This window comes from Delphinus delphis, chromosome 1 (assembly GCF_949987515.2).
Source record: "Delphinus delphis chromosome 1, mDelDel1.2, whole genome shotgun sequence".
In the NCBI taxonomy this organism is placed as follows: Eukaryota; Metazoa; Chordata; class Mammalia; order Artiodactyla; family Delphinidae; genus Delphinus; species Delphinus delphis.
Window position 1 is genome coordinate 92,220,691 of NC_082683.1, and position 23,643 is coordinate 92,244,333.

Below are 23,643 nucleotides of genomic sequence, written 5' to 3' on the forward strand. Positions count from 1 at the left end.
GAAGAGAGAAAGTCAAAGAGCATCTAGTTTTCCCCCAGATGACTAGGGAGATGGTGGTTGTCTAGTAGATCTGAAAAATGAGGACTGAGGGATAAGTTCAGCTAAAAGAAGATGAGTTCTGGTTTGGACAGGTTACTTTTGTCATACCTGTAGGACTCCTAGATGGCAAAATATTGAGAATACAAACCTTGATAAAAGGAAAAAACTATCAATATGTATGTTTTAAGATCATTGGCATGTTTATGATGTATAATATGATATAATATACGATTTCATCAAGGGAAAGTAAATAATTGAAGAGATGAAATCAGCTTGGAAACCTGAGGAACATCAGAAGCTGATGGTTGAAAAGAATGTTTATTCATAATTGCTAAAACCTTGAAGCAAGGTGTTCTTCAATAAGTGAATGGGTAAACAAACTGTGGTACATTCTCACCATGGGATATTATTCAGAGATTTAAAAACTGAACTATTAAGTCATGAAGAAGACATGGGGGAAACTTTAATACATTTTACTCAGTGAAAGAAGTCAATCTGAAAAGACTAAATATTGGATGATTCCAACAATATGACATTCTGGAAAAGGCAAAACTATGGAAACCATAAAAGATCAGTGGTTTATAGGAGTTAGTGGAGAGGGAGGGCATGAATAGGTGGAGCACAGGGGATTTTTTTTAGAGCAGCAAAACTATTCTGTATGATACTGTAATGGTGGATACATATCATTATACATTTGTTAAAACCTATAGAATGTACAATACAAAGAATGACCCTTAATGTAAACTATGGACTTTTAATTAATAATAAAGCATTGACATTGGCTCATCAATTGTAACAAATGTATCACAGTAATGCAAAATGGTAATAAGAGGGGAACCTGGGGGTGGGGAACTCTGTATTTCCCACTCAGCTTTTCTGTAAACCTATTCTAAAGAATAAAACCTTTTAATTTTAAAAAATTAAGTACATCAAATGCTGGCAAAGAGGGAGAACAACTGGGGAGAAAAAAGGAAAAATAGAAAGAGCCAAAAAATGAGACATAAAAAGGTATGATCAAATGAATACTGGGAGAATGAAAACTCACGTGGAAAACAAATGCCATGCTTATGTCAAATAGAATAAAAACTGAAGAAGTGAACTTCATTTTTTGAGTTCATTGATAACCTTAAGAATAGATTTCATAGGGAGAGGATTAAAAACTAGAATTCTGTTGGCTAGAGACTGAATTGGAACTAGTACCTAGAGATTTAATTTCTTTGCTGCAGTTTCTTTTACTTCAACTTCCTCACTGTAGACAGTGCAGACCTTCTAAAGTACATCTTCTAGCTATTTCGATGGGCCATCAGTGATTATTCACTATCTATATGATGAAGCCCAGCATTTTTAAATGTATGCTGTGCATGCCTTAAATATATATTTAAATCTTCCTCCCTTCCAGACTTGCATAATATGGAAACAATGCTCAGTTTTAATAAATGAGTGAGAGAAGAGATATATTTTAATTGAAGTTCTTCTTTTATATATAGACTCAGAATAGTACTATCTTTAAAATTTTGGACCAATTCCAATGCCTTGAGAAACAAGTAGATTAGAATACATATTGAAATGGTCAGCAATGGCAGTGATGTATTTTGCTTGCTCCTATCAGGAAAAGCAGGGCCTTGATGTAAGTATCATGAGAGAATAAATGAAAAGCTTTTTAAGATTCCAAATAACTATTTGTGACTTGGCATTTGAAGGAGGTTATTTCCATCGTGCCTAGGTACTGAAAACTAAACCTGTCAGGAACTGAGGAAATGCCAAAGTAAATCGGATAGTTTCCCTGGGTGATCCAGAGCTTAAACTGATGAAATGTTAGCAAGATCTATAGGTGTGAAGCAAACCTGAGGCTTGGCATTGTTGCACGTTTTGGCTGCAGGGGAACTTTTCTGTTTAGAGAGCAGCAGTTCCTGATAGAGCCCGACTTGCTCCTTTCACCTGGGGACTATGGAGGTGAGTCACAGCCCTGCGTCTCCCAGGGCAATATCTACCACTGATGACGCCACTGTCTCCCTGAGCTGGACACCAAAGAGACTTTCAGGTGGCCTTACATACTCATGTTCTGATCCACTTTGTGATGAACTCATAATTTAACTCCCTAGGAGAAATCAAATTGAGTTTAATTTCAAGTCTTTGAAAGCAGCTCTAATTCTGTCTACAATCCCCTAAAATCACATGAAAAGAAATGTGATGGTAAGGGGGCTTTTACCTTGCTTTCAACTTAAGTGAATAGCCTCACAATTTTAAAATAATTTAAATGACTATCATTTATTTAATTGAATGAGTATCAGTATCGCTTTTAGATTTAATTTTTTTGGAGAAAAATTTTCCTCAGGACTATTATCTTAGCTGAACTTGGAACACTTAGAGTTTACACTGTCAAAGAATGTATACAACTTAATAGTCACACTTACTTTAAATAGACAGATTCCCCCAGCAATACAGAGTAAGCAAGCAAAGGATGCATAGTTTTGTTAATAATAGTCCAAATTTTGTTTCAGCTGTTTAGTTCATCTACATCAAACAGCTCTCAATCTAGAATACAAAGCTGCATTCTTAGCTGAATACTATAGCTCAGCACATCTGGAAACATATATTTGATCTAAGGAAGTTGGTATTCTCCAGAGAAGTATCTTGTACCCAATAGTTACAGAGGTATACATCTTTTACATTCTTCAAATTTACTGAACAATATTTACCATGTTATTTACAAAATCAGAGGCAACATACACACCAGATATGGACATCTCATCTTATTTTGAAGAAATAATCTTCAAAAGTATCTTTATTATTAAAATATATTCTTTATTTGGTCATCACACTGGATTTTAAAGCAACTTAAGACTGGTTATTAAAGACATAGATTCACAGAATTTACACAAGAAGCAACTGAATTCAATATTGATTTCCTTAATTTCCTCATTTGATTTAATGTCTTTATAAACAGATAATTGAACAAAACTCTTTCTGTCTGTTCCCCTGCCCTAACCTCTACTTTGGCAATAATGAGGCCAGAAAAAAGTGACTATTAGAAATTCTATGCATGGTGACCTAGGATGTAAGGTAAATTCTGCAATGCAGGAAAATCAACCCTTATCAAGTAAATAATATTTCCCACAATTTGAATCTCTGTGAAAAATATTAACAATGAAAAGTCACTGTCTAGCCAACACTATAGGGGCTTAAAATTTTATTTACTTAGCATTGCTACAGGTTTTTGCTTTAAACTTTCTTCCAGTTATTTGGTACAAATCTTTTTGGGTTTTTTTAACATTTTTATTGGAGTATAATTGCTTTACAGTGGTGTGTTACTTTCTGCTTTATAACAAAGTGAATCAGCTATAAATATATCCCTATATCTCCTCCCTCTTGTGTCTCCCTCCCACTCTCCCTATCCCACCCCTCTAGGAGGTCACAAAGCACTGAGCTGATCTCCCTGTGCTATGCGGCTGCTTCCCACTAGCTATCTGTTTTACATTTGGTAATATATATAAGTCCATGCCAATCTCTCACTTCATCCCAGCTTACCCTTCCCCCTCCCCATGTCCTCAAGTCCATTCTCTATGTCTGTGTCTTTATTCCTGTCCTACCCCTAGGTTCTTCAGAACCATTTTTTTTTTTTTTTAGATTCCATATATATGTGTTAGTATACAGTATTTGTTTTTCTCTTTCTGACTTACTTCACTCTCTATGACAGACTCTAGGTCCATCCACTTCATTGCAAATAACTCAATTTCATTTCTTTTTATCGCTGAGTAATATTCCATTGTATATATGTGCCACATCTTCTTTATCCATTCATCTGTTGATGGACACTTAGGTTGCTCTCATGTCCTGGCTATCGTAAATAGAGCTGCTTTTTTTTTTTTTTTTTTTTTTGCGGTACGCGGGCCTCTCACCGCTGTGGCCTCTCCCATTGCGGAGCACAGGCTCTGGACGCACAGGCTCAGCGGCCATGGCTTATGGGCCCAGCCGCTCCGCGGCATGCGGGATCCTCCTGGACCGGGGCAAGAGCCCATGTGCCCTGCATCGGCAGGTGGACTCTCAACCACTGCGCCACCAGGGAAGCCCTAGAGCTGCTTTTTGACCAACCTCCTAGAGAAATGGAAATAAAAACAAAAATACACAAATGGGACCTAACGAAACTTAAAAGCTTTTGCACAGCAAAGGAAACCATAAACAAGACAAAAAGACAACCCTCAGAATGGGAGGAAATATTTGCAAATGAAGCAACTGACAAAGGATTAATCTCCAAAATTTACAAGCAGGTCATGCAGCCCAATATCAAAACAACAACCAACCCAATCCAAAAATGGGCAGAAGACCTAAATAGACATTTCTCCAAATAAGATATACAGATTTCCAACAAACACATGAAAGAATGCTCAACATCATTAATCATTAGAGAAATACAAATCAAAACTACAATGAGGTATCACCTCACACCAGTCAGAATAGCCATCATCAAAAAATCTACAAACAGTAAATGCTGGAGAGGGTGTGGAGAAAAGGGAACCCTCTTGCACTGTTGGTGGGAATGTAAATTGATACAGCCACTATGGAGAACAGTATGGAGGTTCCTTAAAAAACTAAAAATAGAACTACCATACGACCCAGCAATCCCACTACTGGGCATATACCCTGAGAAAAACCATAATTCAAAAAGAGTCATGTACCACAATGTTCACTGAAGCTCTATTTACAATAGCCAGGACAAAGCTTTTTCATATTTGGTTTTCAATAAATATGTATAGTTTGAAACTAAATATGCCACATTTTTATGATAAAATATTAGGATTCATAATTGGTGACAAAAGAAAGAATTTGCAAATATTTAGAGATTAAAGTGACATCATCCACTTTTTTATTCAGTGCCATCATACTGTCTCTGCTAGCAATGTCAAGGTGCTTACCATGTGCCAGGTAAGCTAACTTCTAAGTGAGCTGCAGGTATTAGCTAATCTAATTCTCGCAATTACTCTAAAAGGTAAATGGCATAATTTTACCTAGTATGATGAATATAAAAACTCTACCATGACCAGAAACCATAAAATTCCTAGAAGAAAACATAAATGGTAAGCTCCTTGAATAGGTCCTGCAGTCATACTGCTGGGTATATATCCAAAATGAATGAAAAGGGGATAGTAAAGAGATATCTGCTCTCCCATGTTTATTGCAGCATTATTCACAATAGCCAATATATGGAAACAATCTAAGTGTTCATCAACAGATGAATGGATAAAGAAAATATGATATATGTATATAGTCAATGGGGCATTATTCAGCCACAAGAAAGAAGGAAATCCCGCTATTTGCAACAACATGGATGGACCTTGAGGGCATTATGCTAAGTGAAATAAGCCAGCCAGAAAAAGACAAATACTATATGGCATTACTTATATGTGGAATAGGGAGAGGATGGTAAAAGGGTACAAGCTTTCAGCTATAAGACAAATAAAGTCTGAGGATCTAATGTAAAATATGGTAACTATACTTGATAACACTATTGAAATTTGCTGAGAAAGTAGAATGTAATATTCTTGCCAAATAAATAAATATGGTGATGAATGTGTCAATTAACTAGATGGAGGGGAGAATCCTTTCACAATGTAAATGTATATCAAATCACCCTGATGTACACTTTAAATATCTCATAATCTTATACCTCAATAAAGCTGAAATTAAAAAACAAAAAGAAATTCTGGCACAGAGAGGTTAATTAATTATAATCACTGAGTAACAGAACAAGATATCAAAACAGGTAAGTATGGATACACAGTTCACTATTTAACCAATTTGCTATCCTAAAATTTAGCTTTAATATCGATTAGATCAATTTCATACACATATAAGAAATCAGTTATATGGGTATAAATATGTATTTTGATAATATGGCAAAAGACAACAGCAACAGTCTCAATAAAGTTTTATTAAATAGTATTTCTGATTTGAGTTGTTTTTTGGTGAATAAATGGAAGGATCCCTTTAGTTAAGTAGCACCAATTGAGTAGTTGCAGACTGGAGTTGCCAAAACATCAAAAGAAGAAGCTAGAAGCAATGGTCCAGTGTGGGTCTGTGTGCTTAGGTGATACAACCACCCAGATGGATTTGTAGATTGTAATATATATTTACATATGAGGTTTTCTGGTCTTCAGGATGGAGTTCAGATATTTTTTCCAGTTCACATAAAAATATTCAGATTTTACTTTAATATTAAATAGAAAGATGATTTCCCAAAGTCTGGAAAACTCAGGAACATCTAGACAAAAGGAAAATTTTTTAAAATAGTGATTATGTGTAAAATGCCTAAATATGTATGCCTAAAAGGTTTTTTAAAAACTAACTGAGAGCAACCATTTAAACAATAAGATAGGAGAAAACATAAAAGTAAAAAAAAAAGGGATCATATTTTAAAAATGAAAAATAGAGATGGCAAAATTAAGGAAGATTAAAGATGAAAATCAGTGAAATAAAACATTAATAAGAAAAAGAGACTTTAAAAACAAGATTTAAAATTAGAACATTATAAGATTATAAAATATGTGAAAAAATACAGAAGATAACATGAAATGAAGAGTCAAATGTGAGAAGAAAAAAAAAACAAGGAACTTGGATGCTAACAATAAAAGGCAGCACAAACAGTAGGTATATTCCATTATTGTTACATATAAACAGAACATAAAATTATTTTAAATGTATATATTTTACATATAGTTGTAGCAATAACAAACCATTTGCTGAAGTCTAGCTCATGGATAAGAACATAATTGATCCCAACAGAATTTCATAGTTTGGAGATGCCAGTAGAAATGGTTTTCTAAGACAGAATCATAAAGAAGGAGAGTAGGAAACACCTTCCAATTGTATCCGTATTTCAACTTTACTTGTAAATTAAGAGAGGTAGAATTCTGGTACAGACCACCATGCATGATCACAAATTCAAATATCCTGACTGTTTGGAATGCAAATTCTATGGCAGATTCTCCCACAACAGATGCTGTGATGCATGTTGTTTTGACACATACAGATACATAAGGGACCTGAATGTGAAAGTTTAAGGGTTACAGGGCTCCTGATAGAAAGAGTGGAGGTAAATGCAGATGGAGTCTTGTAAATCCAATGATTGATTAATTATTAGTGTATTTTTTAAAATTAGAGGTAAGACTTAAACGGAGTGCAGCAAGGTCACCCCAGATATGGACCTGAGCAGCCTGTCCTATTTTGTACCATAATGGAATTAACATCTAGGATGATGGCTTAGAATACTTTCTTATTGAATTTTTTAGATGCCATCAAGGCTGTAAAGAGATATTTATTACATTAAAAAAAGTGAATCTGCTCTTAATTTTTTTTTTTTTTTTTTTTTGCGGTTTGCGGGCCTCTCACTGCTGTGGCCTCTCCCGTTGTGGAGCACAGGCTCTGGACGTGCAGGCTCAGCGGCAATGGCTCACGGGCCTAGCCGCTCCGTGGCATGTGGGATCTTCCCAGACCGGGCCACGAACCCGCGTCCCCTGCATTGGCAGGTGGACTCTCAACCACTGTGCCACCAGGGAAGCCCCTGATCTTAATTTTAAAGACCTTGGCAATCTTGTGGTATAAAGAGGAACTTTGTTAGGCAAAGTTTAATAGAAATAAATATAAAGTCTGGTGTTTTTAAAATAGTTCTACAATGAACACATAAAATGACATATATTTAAGAGTTTCTGTGGAAACAAATATCTGCCTTTAATTGATTATCTAAATTTTAACTAAAATTTTATTTTAACTTCAAAAATCTGAAAATAAAGTGACCTTAGTATTAAGGCTAAATAGACATTGTCTCAAATAATAATTGAATGCCTTACATAAACAAGATACTGGGCATGAAAGGGTACAAAGAAACAATCCTGTTGTCAAGAGACAAGTAATCCATTTGGAGTGAACTTCAGGGGAAAAGACTAATTACAATATATGACTGAAAGTGCTATAAAGAAGATAATCATAGAGTCCTAGAAATGCCCAAAGTAGGGGAACCCATTAATGAAGATTCAGAAAAATTATTTTAAAAGAAATTTCATGTAGGCTGATGCTTGGGAAAATACTTTACATGCAGAGAGAAAATATATATTAAAAAAATTGGGAAATGAGCTTACTAGACAAACCACTAGCAGTGTGCTCAGTGAAAAATAAAGATGGATTATTAGAAGAATTAACATTGTGTGTGGTTTCCTGTGGCTCCTGCAACTTTCCCAACTCTAGAAAAGCTAATAGAAATCCTGTAGTTAGAAAAAAGATTTCCCTGATCTTTACCCTCTAGCCATTGCAAAAATTTTCTTGAACGCCCAACTCCCAATATTAAACAACTTTATGCTTGAAATACCTTGAATGCTCTAGTTTCCATTTTCCTGACCAAAATTTTGACCAATGGGATGGATGCCATGAGATAACTGAATTTGAATAAGATCTTTCAAAAGGTAGGATGGATAAACAATTGGAATGTGTAAAATTGGAATTAAGGGGATCAATGATTTAATTGAGACAGAACTATGACCTGAGAAGAGAATATAAGTTTTTCTTGTTGTTTTTGTCTTTAAGGGATGAAAGGGAGAAAGGAGTTAAGGATTATTGCCATTTTTCTCACACAGATAGCTGAATGACTGGTCTTTACCTTTGCTGAGTTTGGGAAGCTGAAAGAAACTACTGCTTTGGACAGAAAGTAAGGTGGCAGAAGGAAGTTAATGCCATCAGTTTGGAAAAACAGTGAATTTGAGGTGTCCTTGGACCAACCAAATTTACCTTTAAAAAAGAGAGAACTATCAAGATCTGAAACTCAAGAGAAAGACCTGGGTTAGAGATATGTACGAATCATACATGGTTAGAAATTAATGCAAACGTTGAGTGTAAATGATAGCACTCAACAGAAGTACAGAGAATGAGAATAGAAGGGAAATCAGAATTTGGGAGAACTCCAATAATAAGAAAAAGCAGAGTTTAGTAAGTAACCTGAAATGAAATAGAGAGAGACATAGGGAGAAAATCAGGCAAGTATGCTTTCCTAGAAAATAAGGGAATATAGAGTTTAAAGAAGAGGAATTCACAAAGTATAAAATGTTAGTAAGAGGTCAAGTAAATTACAAATTCTCCTTTGAATGTTTAATGGCAAGAAGTTATTGGTGTCCATGTAAAGCAAAATTTCAGAAATTTTTTGTGGGTAGAGATCAGATTGCTGTAGGATTGAGAGTGACTGGAAGGTGTAGAGGCAGTGATATGTAAAATACATTTAAGAAGTTTGGATGTGACTTGAGGAGAGATAGAGAAGAGAAGTGAAGGGGGAATATCAGGTTGATGGGGTGATTTTTATTTTTTATATTTCTGATTTTTAATTGCATAATTACTAAATTTTTTGAATAAAATGATAGAGAACACTTAAGTATAATAAGTATTGACAAATCACATTCTCTATATGAGTAGATATACAAAAGTATTTTTAATATCAATAAGTATGTACAAAACTATTTCAGTTGGTATATAATAAGCCTTTATATAAAGCTGCAATAATTTACTTACTCAAAGCTTCTTTTTAGAGACTTAGATTTTTTTGCCATTTTTGAGTTGGAAATGTGTCACTGGTTGTTCACTTCACTTGAAAGGAGAAATAGCCAGATGTGCAATTGTATACTGCTTCATGGACTGTGGCCCATGGTTTGGCTGGATGGTCAGGAACGCAAAAGGAACATGATTGCAAAATTGTTGACAAGGAAATTTGGGGAAGAGAAATGTTAGTAGACCACTATGAATAAGAAATGTGGAGATAATTGTCCCATTTGAATGTTCACCCAAGGGCGACCTCTAGAGGACAATTATAATAATTAAGTGGATAGGATGACCAATCAGCCTCTTTGCCCATCCATCCCTGTCATCACTCAATGAGCTCATGAAAAAAATGACCATGGTGGCAGAGATGGAGATTATGCATGGGCTCAACACATGGACTTCCACTCACCAAGCTCAACCTGAGTATAAACACTGCTGAGTGCCAATCTGCCAGTAGCAGAGATCAACACTGAGTCTCCAATATGGCATCATTCTTTAGAATTCTTAGAATGATGCCAGCCTCCTGGTGGCAGATTTATTACATTGGGTCACTTCCACTTTGGAAGGGGCAGGGTTTTCTTCTTACTGGAATTGACATTTACTCTGTTTACAGGTTTACCTTTCCTGCACACAAAGCTTCTGCCCAAAGTTCTTCGGACTTATAGAATGCCTTATCCATTATCATGGTAATCCACAGGAAATTACTTCTGATCAAAGAACTCATTTCATAGCAAACGAAGTATAGCAAGTGACCCAGGCTCATGGAATTTACTGGTCTTACCATATTCCTCACCATCCTGCAGCAGCTGGCTTGATCGAATGGTAGAATGGCCTTTTGAAGACACAGGGAGAGCACCAGCTAGGAGGAAATACCTTGCAGGGCTGGGACAAAGTTCTCCAGAAGGATATATACATATATTCAAAGTATATATATATATATATATATATATACTTTGAATCAGTGTCTAATATATTGTGATGTTTCTCCCATAGCCACGATCCACAGGTCCAAGAATCAAGGGGTGGAAATGGAAATAGCACCACTCACTATTACTCCTAGTGACCCACTAGCAAAATTTTTGCTTGCTGAACTTCACTATGACTTTAGGCTTTGCCGGCCTAGAGGTCTTGGTTCCAGAGGAGGAATGCTTCTACCAGTAGACACAATGATTCCAGTGAAATGCAAGTTAAGAGTGCTACCTGACCACTCTGGTCTCAAATGCTTCTGAATCAACACTGAAAAAAGTGAGTTATGGTGCTGGCTGGGGTGATTGATCCAGATTAAGGGGCAATTGGACTACTATTCCATAATGGAGGTAAGAAAGAGTATGTCTGGAATACAGGAGATCCCTTAGGGTGTCTTTTAGTATTATCATGCTTTGTGATTAAGGTCAATAGAAAACTACAACAGTCCAATCCATGCAAGACTTCTAATGGTCCAGACCCTTCAGGAGTGAAAGTTTGTATCACCCGACAAGATAAAGGACAATGGCCAGCTGAGATGCCTGCTGAAGGCAAAGGAAATACAGAATAAGTAGTGCAAGAAGTTAATTATGAATACCAGCTGTGACCATGTGACAAGTTACAGAAATAAGGACTTTAATTGTCATGAATATTTCCCGCTTGTTTTGTTATATGTGAGTGTGTGTGTAATATCTTTGTTTTCTTTCCTCTCATTACTTTATCAAGTAATATAAGATGTATTGACTTTATATCATAGTATTTAAGCATTAATTTTACATCATAGTATTTAAGTTACAGGAGAACAAGGAGAAGAATAAACATCACTCAAGGGCTTTACCTCCTCTTTTGGGGAGGTGTGTTTTCAGTTTTATACAAGCTAGTTGTATCATGTTAGGTGGAATTATGGCCTTGTTATTGTCGTCATTTCGAGACTAAGTGTGACTTAAGTAGATGCATGTGGGTGCCAGTTGACAAGGGGTAGATTTGTGATGGTTAATTTTATGTGTCAGTTTGACTGGGCCATGGGTACCCACATAATTGGTCAAACAATCTGAGTGGGCTTGTGAGGGTATTTCTGGATGGGATTAACGTTTAAATTGGTAGACTGTGTGAAGCAAATTGTCACCACCAATGTGGGTGGGGAAACTGCTCTGGCCTGATTGCCTTTGAGTTGGCTGTTGTTTTTTCTTGCCTCTAGCCTTGACTTGAAACATCAGTTCTTCCTGGGTCTTCAGCCTTTGAACTGAAACTACCCCATCAGCTTTCATGTTCTTAGGCCTTCTGACTCAGACTGGACCTACACTATCAGCTCTCCTGGTTCTCCAGCTTGTCAACTGTGAATTTTGGGATTTGTCAGCCTTCATAATCAGATAAGCCAATTCATTATAATATCTACCTATCTATCTATCTACTCTGCACGCACACACACACACACACACACACACATACACACGTGCACGCGCGTGCATGTGCAAACGCACCCCATTTGGTTCTGTTTCTCTGGAGAATCCTGACTCATACAAGCATCTGCTTAGAACTCCACTTCTTTAAATTTTATGTGTCATTTTCTATAATAACTGTCACCATCCCTGGTTTATACATGAAAAAAAGGTAGACAGTTGGATGGATTTAGGATTGGACTTTTTACAAAGTCTAGTATGATGCCAGGGCATGGGGACAAGGGAAATGATAGAAGAAAATGGTTAGATGTAAACCAAAGCACAGATGAGATAATGAAAGTTATACCACATCAGAATAATTGTATTCAGTGATAGATAATTCTCTCCTTGATTCTCTTTCACCTTGTTAACACCTAGCTTCAGCCTGAATTTTCTTCTTCTTTTTTCTATTTAAGAAACGTGCATTTGCCTTCAATATATTTTAACCATCTCTCATGCCCACAGTATACTGGAACAGGGCACTTAATCTTACGCAAAAACTCAAATACAATGAACAAAGTTCAGTCCTCTTTTCATTTGCAGACCACTCGAAAACACCTTTGTCTTCTTGGAAATTCTCTACCTTTACTTTTAATGAACCACTTTTCCTGATTCTACACCTAGCTTACAATACAGTTTTTAAAACTCTGATTATTTTTTAAATATATGTTACCTGAATGGTGTTGAATTCATCTGCTATGTGTTCAGTTGAAATCTCAATCTACCCAGTTTGGAATTAAAGTTCCTTGCATAATCTATATCTCAAACTGTTGCTAAAAATAACCTCAGAATATCTCTTACATGTGCCAAAAATATTCACTTGATCCAAGAGAAATAATACTACAATCTTGAGGCTACTCACTCTGATGATTGTATCAAAAAATAATGCCAAACTCTGATTTGACATAGCCACAACCATCACCAACACTAACTGAAGGAGAGTTAGAACCCCACTGTTGCCTAATAAATTCTTGGATAGCTTAGTTACCTTTTTTAACATTGAAAAGAGAACAATATCTATACTAACCAAGTGCTTGGATTCCTAACACTCTACTGAGTCCATTTGTAAATCCTGCTATTTTTTTGCCTGGGTGCATACCTCTACCAAGGTAATATGAGGGAAGATAGGTTAATGTGGTTCACCCATACTGTAATTTAGAACCACCAGTCCCTTTGGATCCTAAATTCTTCTGCTATGTCTAAATAACAGTAATAGGCTCATTTATTTTTTAATGGCATTTATCATTAGGGTTATACTGACCTTCCCTGAAATCTGACTTCTTCAGTTGCTCTGTGCTCCCCTTCCTGACAAATATTTGGCATTTCTGTAAATATCTGAATCTATACCATAGAGGGAATTATGTTAATGCCACTGGTTATCACTGTTTACCTATAGGTACTCTGAGAGAATGGCATTTCTAACTCTTTATATTTAATCACAACTTTTGCCTTGCAAGAATCATAATCAATAAAATTAGCAGAAAACATAAGTGAACTTATTAGTTACTTATTTAATATCAATGTGACTTCCAGAGGACATTCAAAAGGTCAAGCCAAAGGGGTGAAAGATCTATACATCTCTTTACATAAAGTAGAAAAATTATGTTTAGAAAAAAATTACCTAAAACTCAAAGCCAGTGTATTGAGAGTGAATATCTGGGAACCACAGAGTAGATAATGGTGAAGATTTCTAATGCATATGTATTTCACATAATAAATTTTTCATGATAGACACGTAACAAGAAAAGAGTTTATATCACTAGTATGCAAATATATACAAATTAAAGTAGTGATTTTACAGAAAGGCAGATTTCAATGATGTAGCAACATTTGTGCATGTGTGTTGTGTATGTATATTTTTGGTTAATTTTCAGTGTCTGGAAGGGAATACACAGTGCTGCTGGGAGTACAAACTGAAGTTACATTTTAAAGGGCATTTTAGTATAATGTGTCAGTTTTCAATAAATTATTCTAAGAAAATTATTAAGAACCTGTCTCTAGATTTATGTATAAATATGTGTATTACAGCAAGATTTATAGAAACTGAAGACAATAAAAAATTTCTATTATAAAGAAACTGAATAAATTGTGATATAATTATGGAAAAGACTTTGAAAGAGATTTTTGAAGAATAGTTACAATATATAAAATTAGGAAATGTTTAAAAGCAAGTTGCTGAATAGAGTTAAAAAACATACACCAGGGCTTCCCTGGTGGCGCAGTGGTTGCGAGTCCGCCTGCTGATGCAGGGTACATGGGTTCGTGCCCCAGTCCGGGAAGATCCCACATGCCGCGGAGCGGCTGGGCCCGTGAGCCTATGGCCGCTGGGCCTGCGCATCCGGAGCCTGTGCTCCGCAATGGGAGAGGCCACAGCAGTGAGCGGCCCGCGTAACGCAAAAAAAAACAAAAAACAAAAAAAAAACATACACCAGTTTGAAGTATAAAAAACATTTAAAATAAAAAACTGAAAGTTTAAACATCAGTATGTTAACAAAATGTACATTTGGGACTAGGATTTCAAGATTCTTATAGGCTTGTGTGTGTGTGTGTGCAAAGAAATAAAAATAAATAGGTAAGATAGATAATAGATGTGTATAATAATCTTAATAAAAAGTTTAAAAACTTGATTAACTAGAATATACGGGTGTTTTGCTAGAAAATTTAGGTCAAAATTTTAGCCTGTATTTTATAAACTCAGTATCTCTGACCTCCCTCTCTATCTTCTGAATCAGACTCTCAGAAGAGGACTCTGGAATCTGAGTTTTAAATAGATGCCTCAAGTGATCATTAAGCACTCTACATTAGAGGAAAAAAAAGAGGATGCTTATCATATAGGAGAACGAAATAGCTTCCACTTAGTTTGAAAGGAAATGATGTTCTCAAACCAGTGCCAGGGGCCTTCCCTGGTGGCACAGTGGTCGAGAGTCCGCCTGCGATGCAGGGGACATGGGTTCGTGCCCTGGTCCAGGAAGATCCCACATGCCGCGGAGTGGCTGGGCCCGTGAGCCATGGCCGCTGGGCCTGCGCGTCTGGAGCCTGTGCTCCGCAACGGGAGAAGCCACGACAGTGAGAGGCCTGCGTACCGGAAAAAAAAAACAAAAAAAAAACAGTGCCAGGATTTTATAACCTTTGGATGAATCCTTTAAGGGTAAATGTTGAGGATTACAGGGAATTCTTAAATGAAGCAGCATTATAAAGAGTAGAATGAAGAAAGATGAGAATAAAAGAAAGTGGAAGAACAAGTCAGAGAAGAAGAAACAGTGAAGAGTATAAGCAGCTGTAGAGTATTAGGAATATTTTGTTTAAGTGGTTCTATATCATAGTGTTCTATATCCCTTTATCCCTTTAGAAGATAGAGTGAGGTCAGGGATTCTGAGTTTAACAAGGATTCTGAGTTTAACAAACATCCCAGGTGATTCTGATTCAAGGGATCCTCAGGCTACACTGAGGAAAGCTGCCACACCTGGCCTGGAGGAGAAAACCACGCGAGAGGTGGGGAGACTGCAGAAGCAGCGTGTGAAAGACTCTAGCAGGGTTAATCTCGGCTATCCTGACCTGGCCTCTCCATCCAGAACTTCTTCACATCTCAGAGGATGATAAGTAGAAAAAAACATTCTGGAAGGTAAGTTTCAGAGCTGGGCAGATTTTCTGCCTAGACCTCAGGCCTTGCCTGCGGCCATTTTCCTCTTTTTCGTTAGGAAATATGTATTAGATTTCAGTAACTGTGGTAGCTGTTGGGATATACTGGAGAAAAGATGGTATCATTTTGGCCTTCAAAGAGTATAATTCATAGAAAAAATGGACATTATAAAAGTAATAATAAAATGTAATTAAAGTTATGGGGGAGAAAAATATAGGAAACTTGGAAAACAAAACAAAAAGTTTAATAATCAAGGAAGAGTGCCTTTAGGGTATGATATTTAACTCACATTTATGGAAGAGGTGTGCTGGCTACCAGTAGGCACTTTCATACTAGCAGAGGAAAGGAAGGAATATCCCTGAATGGAAGTAAGATACATTGCATTTAAAATGTGCTGGAAGGGCTTCCCTGGTGGTGCAGTGTTTGAGGGTCCGCCTACCGCTGCAGGGGATACGGGTTCGTGCCCCAGTCCGGGAGGATCCCTCATGCCGCGGAGCGGCTGGGCCCGTGAGCCGTGGCCGCTGGGCCTGCGTGTCCGGAGCCTGTGCTCCGCAACGGGAGAGGCCGCAGCAGTGAGAGGCCCGCATACTGCAAAAAAACAAAAAACAAGTGCTGGAAGATATTTATTATTGTTAATGCATAGTGTGAGAAAGGGAAAGGACAACAGCTCAGGCTAGAGAAGTCAACAAGATAGATCGATCGTGTGCGTCCTTGTTTATCATGTTTATGGGTTGATAACTTCATTTTAAGGGAAATAGGGAGTGAGTGAACCATATAAAGGGGAGACATGTTGATAATTTGCATTATTGGAAGTCCACTTTGATTGCCTTATGGATAATAGTTTGGAAGTGAGCTAGCTTAATGATAGAAAAGTTCAATTATGATAATTTTCTGGGTGAAAACTAACTGTAGCCCAGATGAAGATAGTGGTAGTAAGAATGGCAAAGATCAGATTAATTTCAGAAGTATTTATGACATTGCATTAAAACTACCTAGTGATTTTTTTTTTTTGCGGTACGCGGGCCTCTCACTGTTGCGGCCTCTCCTGTTGAGGAGCACAGGCTCTGGATGTGCAGGCTCACGGGCCTAGCCGGGCCTAGGCCATGGCTCACGGGCCTAGGCCGTGGCTCACGGGCCTAGCCGCTCCACGGCATGTGGGATATTCCCGGACCGGGGCACGAACCCGTTTCCCCTGCATCGGCAGGCGGACTCTCAACCACTGTGCCACCAGGGAAGCCCTACCTAGTGATTTTTGAATGAAGATGATGGACTTGTTTGTTCTGTGACAGATAGCATTTCCAGAGAAGTGGTAGGATTGGGATCATTCACTGATTGGGGAATTGTTAGAAGTGAGGGCATAAAAGCTAAAAACTTAGACAACTATTTCAAAATGTTTGACTCTGAACAGATAGAGAGAGGGGATTCCTGACAGAAGTGATAAGAAAGGATTATGCATTCTCACTTGTTAATGGTGAGAATTACTGAAGTATTTTAATTTTGATTCAGTAAAGCAATTAAACTTGGAGAATGAGATGAAGATGGAAAAAGAAAAGTTTCAAATTTAGGTTCCTTGAATAGGTTAAAAGTTATGGCCTTCAGAGCCTAAGTGAAGAAGAGACTAAACAAAGGAGAAATAGCTCGTCTACTGGCACAAGGAATACAGAAGGAAAACATGTCGTAGATACAGGTGAGTTGGTTGGGAAGAAGTTAAAGGTGTTCTGATGGCTTTGCTTATCTTCCTTGAAATACAGGGCCAGGACCATCTTCTGATGGGTGAGGGGGTGTGGATTATGGGTCGTAAACTTGAAAATAATAATAGATACTTGCAGTAGTAATTGTGGGGAATGGAAAAGATAACTGGTTAAGGATACACAAATGGATGTCTAGGCAGTTTTAAGGCAGGCTTTTGTTTAGTAACTATGAGTGTGAAGTGGCAAGAATATGTGCAGTAGCTAATGTTCTCAGGTGGCTCCTAAACTGGCAGCTATTTCCCACAGAAGCTAAAAGGGAAAAATACGTGAGTAGGAAACATATGCTTAATATTCTTCCAGATTAATCTCAATCTGGAAGGAAGTTACTTATACGCTTATCATTCTATATATAGGTGTTTATGGGAGAAAATGTTAACAATCAGAATCATGCATAGAGTAGCTATGCGTGATAGCCAAGAGTGGAGTACAGCAATAGCAGTTAAATAAGTGTTTGCTTCCTTCCGACATTTTCTCCCCAATATGCCAGAGAAGACGGGGGGGGAGGGTGCAGGAGAGTGAAGTAGAGAAAGTATACGTTACTCACATTTGGGTTTAGCAGGCATCAAGGAAGGAAATACAGTTTAAGCCATTATTTCCTCATTATCAAAGAAAAAAAAAAAGTATCTCAAGAAACCAAGCACAGCCAGGTTAAAATCAAGTTTTACAAAAAAAAATTTCAGCTTTCTGTCAAAATCACCTGCCTTGTTCAGATTTGATGGGCCAAATAATTGTCAAAATCCCTTTATCTTGTGTCCTCACTCCAGGAAGGCATTTAAATTATAAAGTAGCAAAAAGAAAGACTGTATTCTATGATCAAGGGCCATACACCTCTAGTTAAACTGTGATGTGACCACTTCTTACTATCCTGGGAGCTCATCCTATGCTCATTCCCTAGTGTCAGATTTTAACTGCCAAATCTGACTTGATGTTTCTCTTTCCTCTGACATTATTTTGAACTGTTCTATAAATTCCAGTTCTAGTTAGTATATTCTGAATTTCCCCACCGCTTTTCCCATCCCTATCTCAGTTTGACAAATGGTCACAAAAATCTCCAGTCTTCTTACACTAACACATACTTCCTCTGTCTTTCCAATTTGCAGATCTCAACCTTGACCTACCTACCAAAACTCTATACTTGCTCATGTGCTTTAATTTACATTGAACACCCAAAACTCCTACCTTGATGATTCAACGTGACATACTTGGCCCAAGGTTCACAACTGTCATTCTGTCAAACCAGATATCCTTTTTATTCACACCAAGAATGAAACAGATAATTTTCTTCTCTCAGTAGAGCACATACGTACTTCAATCTCTGTTTATATTGCACTAAACTTTTATCTACCTTTAATCTGTATGCCAGTATCTTCTCAGACACATCTTGAATGCATATTCTGGTATATTCTGGTTTACACATCTCTGCGTTTGGTGCCTCTTAACCATATTTTCTAATATATACACATTTAATTAATTAATATATTTCTTCAACACTTTGACTAATCTATTCTGTATTTATTACTGACTTTTAATATAGGTTCTGCATTAGAAGCCTTACAGAGATCCAACTCCCAATATTCCTTCTTAGTTACTTTAAAATCACTAACAACTTGGCAATATCGATACTACTTTATTATAATACTGAATTTCTTCAGTACTGATTTGTTGTAGTTTATCTTATGACAGGGTCGAAAGTAAGCTCATCACACGAGATGAATTGTGCCGAAGCACAGCAGTAGAGTGCTGCCGCTCGCTCAGGCAAAACAGCGCCATCTGTCCTGCTGTGGTAGCTTTTATTAAAGCATTATCTAGGTTTACACTTTAAGACTTGTTTTCTTAACATTTCAGAAATGTCAAAGCAGCAACCTATGTTTTTATTGATTATGCAAGCAATAATTGGCTTTCTTGAAAACATGTCGTGCTTCGTCCTTGAGCGCAAAAGCAGCACAAGGTTCCCACCATTATTTTGATTATACTGAAGTAGCACAAGGACATTTCCTTGCATTCCCACCACTCTGATTATACTGAGGACATCTCATGGATCAGTGCTCTCAATGCTTCTTTGCAGGCCCCCGGTTTGCCGGGGGTGGGGCTCAAAGCAATCAGGACTGTTCACAGCTCTGGCTTATTCGCATGCCCCCGGTTTGCCCGGGGGGCTCAAAGCAATCAGGACTGTTTGCAGTTCTGTCTTATTCGCCAGCCCCCAGTTTGCTGGGGTGGGGGGCTCATGGGTCACGTCTCCTTTCCGTGTCCTCAGTTATTCCACTACACTGATTTGACTTAATATATCTTTAAAAAGATGCAATATTCATTGACAGTAAGATGGAGAAACATGGTAAAATATATATTGTGGTAACTCATGCAATAATATTCATGGAATATTATACCACAATGAGAATTTAAAATCTACAATTATAGTCAACAATTAAGATGACTCTCACAAACGTAATGTTAAGTAAAAGAAGCAAAACATAAAACATCTTGTACAATTCAATTTCTGTGACTCACAAAAACAGACAACTAATCCATGTTTTTAAATTTTAGTATAATTGTTATTTTTGAGATTGATGGGAGGGCAAGCTTGGTATTAAAAGAGGGCATGAGCAGGGTTTCTGGGTTGCAAGTAATGTGTCCTTGATCTGAATGCTGAATACATGGGCATATTTACATTAAAAATGCATTTAGCTATATATTTATAATACTTAAGTAAATAGCTTTTAAATGAGGGCAATGGATATTCCTACTGAGTGAAATAAAATTTCAGTGGTTGTCTGCTAGGAGAAAATTATGTAGATTCTGCTTGTCCCAACCCATGAACAAATCGTTTGCAATTAATGAGTTTATCCAGGAATTGCATTCATGCTATTTTGGTCTGTGACCCAATATTTATAAAAGCCAATATAGATTAGATTCATAGATCAAGTGTTCTTTGTAAAGCTATCATCAGAGAGGTCAACCTTTGAGCCATAGTCCCTTACTTAATAAGTTTCATAAGCTCCTCAATCCTGTCCTAAAATCCTGATGTATAATACAGCAAAAATATTTAAACATTTAATTGAATGCAGTGTTTGCAGAACAAATTTGTAAAAGATAAATAACAGCATTCAAGTTTGAATAAATTGCACACATACTCAGAAGACATTAAACCTAAATGTTTTGTTCCTGAAGCAGCTTCTTTATTTACTTTGAAATAATTTTTTCTGACGAATTATTCTTAGAAATAGACAAGAACATAGAATACATGGGATGGGTTAGTTAGTTGACATTTTAGCTTTTGTCTTCCTTTTAACTGTAAACTTGAAGTATTTTAAAGTAGTGTTTTTATTACATGTCTGTGAACCCTAGTTAAAGCAATATCAATTATACCTTAATCTTTTGAAGAAATCTACTGCATATCTCTTGTAAACCTATGCTCACCAGCCAACCTTTCCAATAGGTATAAGAATTACATCAAGTTGGCTTTTCTAGCAGGGCTGTTGAGAGCCATTCAGTGTTACTGACCTTTTCTTGATAATTGCTTCTACTTTTACCATCAGTCTTGTGGAAAAGATGATTTCACCTCTATGTATCCAGGCTAGCAGGGCTGTAATTATGGAAATTTACTTATGTTTCCTACCCTCCATTTAGAAAATATTGAGATGGTCTCTTTCAGCATCTAAATCCTCCCAATGACTTGAGCAATCACTTGTGTGAGTTGCTCATGTGAAAAAAGGTATATCTTGGAATACTTACCTTGTTCACTGTAACTTAACTATTTCAAATGACTTTGTCCTGGCTGCACATTTGAGTAACAGAAGTAGCTTTAAAAAAAAAGACCTAATCAAAGCAACCCTATTAATGTTCTTCTCACTTCACATTTGAGGAAACTGAAGGTAGCAGTGGTTAACTTTCTCAAGATCGCATACCTAACTGGTGGAGTTGGGACTTAACCAAACACACATAATACCACTTTCCATTTAATAGTGTTCTTTCTCTGAACAAGTATTGGACAAATTTTACTGATCTTTTTCTGTGTTCTTCCAGAGGATTTAGAACAGATGACTCCACTTTAGCAGTTTTAGTAGCTAAGGAATCTGAATGCTCTGCACTTGTATTGGAAGCTGGTCACTTAATTTCTGTCGCCTGTGTAGCAAGTAGAAACTTGACTTGTCAAATGTATTTAGTAAATAAATGTTGTTGGGGGATTATTGTAAATTCTTAAACCTAGTCATTTCAGGATTGAGGCAGATTGTATAACTATGCCTATAGAGCAATAAAACTCTCAATAGACAAAAAAAAAAAAAAAAAAACCTAAAAAGCAAGAAAACAAGCATCAAATGCTGACAGTTTGGTCCCATTGTTTCTCATTTAATTACTCTATGATGGTGCCCAAGTATTCTTTTCAAGAGACCCCACATGATTTACTATGAAGGCAAGACTAAATATCACTACATGAAGGCTCAGGCTCTCAATTTTTGTTCTATGAAGCTACAGGTGTACCTTATAGTAACATTAGGAAGGGCTGTGAGTTGAAATAAGGATATCAAGATTCAGAAGGTGAATCTACAGAAAGTGAATCCAGACTCTTCCTCCGCTATTTAAAAATCGTTCAGCTCTGTATTTTTCTATGTTGAGAAATTATGCTTGAAAAACTAGTTGAGCTTTTTAAAATGTTGAAATCACCCAATTAAATGACTGTTCCTGATTCTCTAGAGATGTGGTTAGATCAGTATTTGTCATATTTAATTTAAAGATTCACATATACATACATATGGACATAAATATCTAAGTCTTAATAGGAATTGAGTGGTTCAGCAAATAGCTGTTTTCCTATATTTCCTATGACTTACATAAATATCGATAAGGAAACTTTTCTCCCTCCCAGTATTTTTTCAAAGTCTCTCCACATAGACCACTGGAATATTTTTTCTTTCATATATTAAATTCATATGTTAAGAGTTTTGAATAAAATTATGACTTGAAATCATGCAATGAAGGTCATAGGAATATAGGCACAGGAATGAAAAGATCAACAAAAGCAGCATATTTTGGATCTACTTTGTGATGGCTCACTCTGCCTATTTGAGGAAGAAAGAGACACCATGGGTAATAGATTAGATTTGCTCTGCTGGGCTTTTTGAGGGTTGAATTAGCTGTGCAAAGTTTTCCATCATACTCTAAAAAAATAGAACTATGTACAAATTTAGACGAAGATATCCTGAGAGGAAAACAGTAATAGTTAACCTAATCTAAAGTCAAATGCTAAAAAGGCCATTGACAATGTTCATACATGACACAAAGCAGTAGTTCTCAACGCATGTTGAAAATCATCTGACATAACATTCCCTGGACTCCATTCATAGAGATTCTGATGTAGTTGACCTGTGGTGCAGCCTGGCAATCTGTGGCTTGTTTGTTTTGTTTGTTTATTTGCTTGATTGATTGTTTACAGCTCCCTAGGCAATTCTAACTTGCCCATATGGCTAAGAACTACTAGAGGATTGCTGGAGGCAATGATAGTCCTTCCAGATAACATTTGTAATGGCCAACCACATATAGATATTTAAAGGCAAGAAATAGACTGCTCAAGCAATAGGACAGGGCAGTGAACTCAAAATGAGGGCATTATGTGTCAGTGGGAAGAAGTTGACCAGAGGCATGAAGAATGTTCTCTATTATTGGGAAGAAAAAGTGCTAAAGTTGAATATTGACATTAGATCATCTCTTGGCAGCTGATGATGTGACTTTAGCACAGGGAATAAGATGCAGGTACCATTTTATTTTTCTTTATTTTTATACACTTCTAAGCTTTTGTTGGTCCTAGTCTCTAATTGCTAATATTTAACTTTTTCATTTTCAAGCTTTAAATTATGTGTACATATACTCGTTGCATAAACTTACATATACTGTTCATATGGTTTAACATGTTAACATACCTTCATGATTTCTTTATGTCAAAATGTAAGTATTGGCATCTAGAATCCACTCCTCACTGTAATTGTAGATATCATTCATTGACAACTTACTATGTGCTACATTCATGAGATACATTGTCTTAGTTAATTCTAACAATCTCTGAGTTAGAAATTTATGTCTCTATTTTGCATGTGAAAACCCAAGGCTCAAAAAATTAGGTCTATTGCTTGGGGTCTTAAAATCCTGGTATTTAACACAATCTCTCTGACTCCAAAATCTGGGCTATTAAACTCAAATAATTTTGATTTGTTTTGACTTATTTTATTATTATTGCTTTAAATCCTTA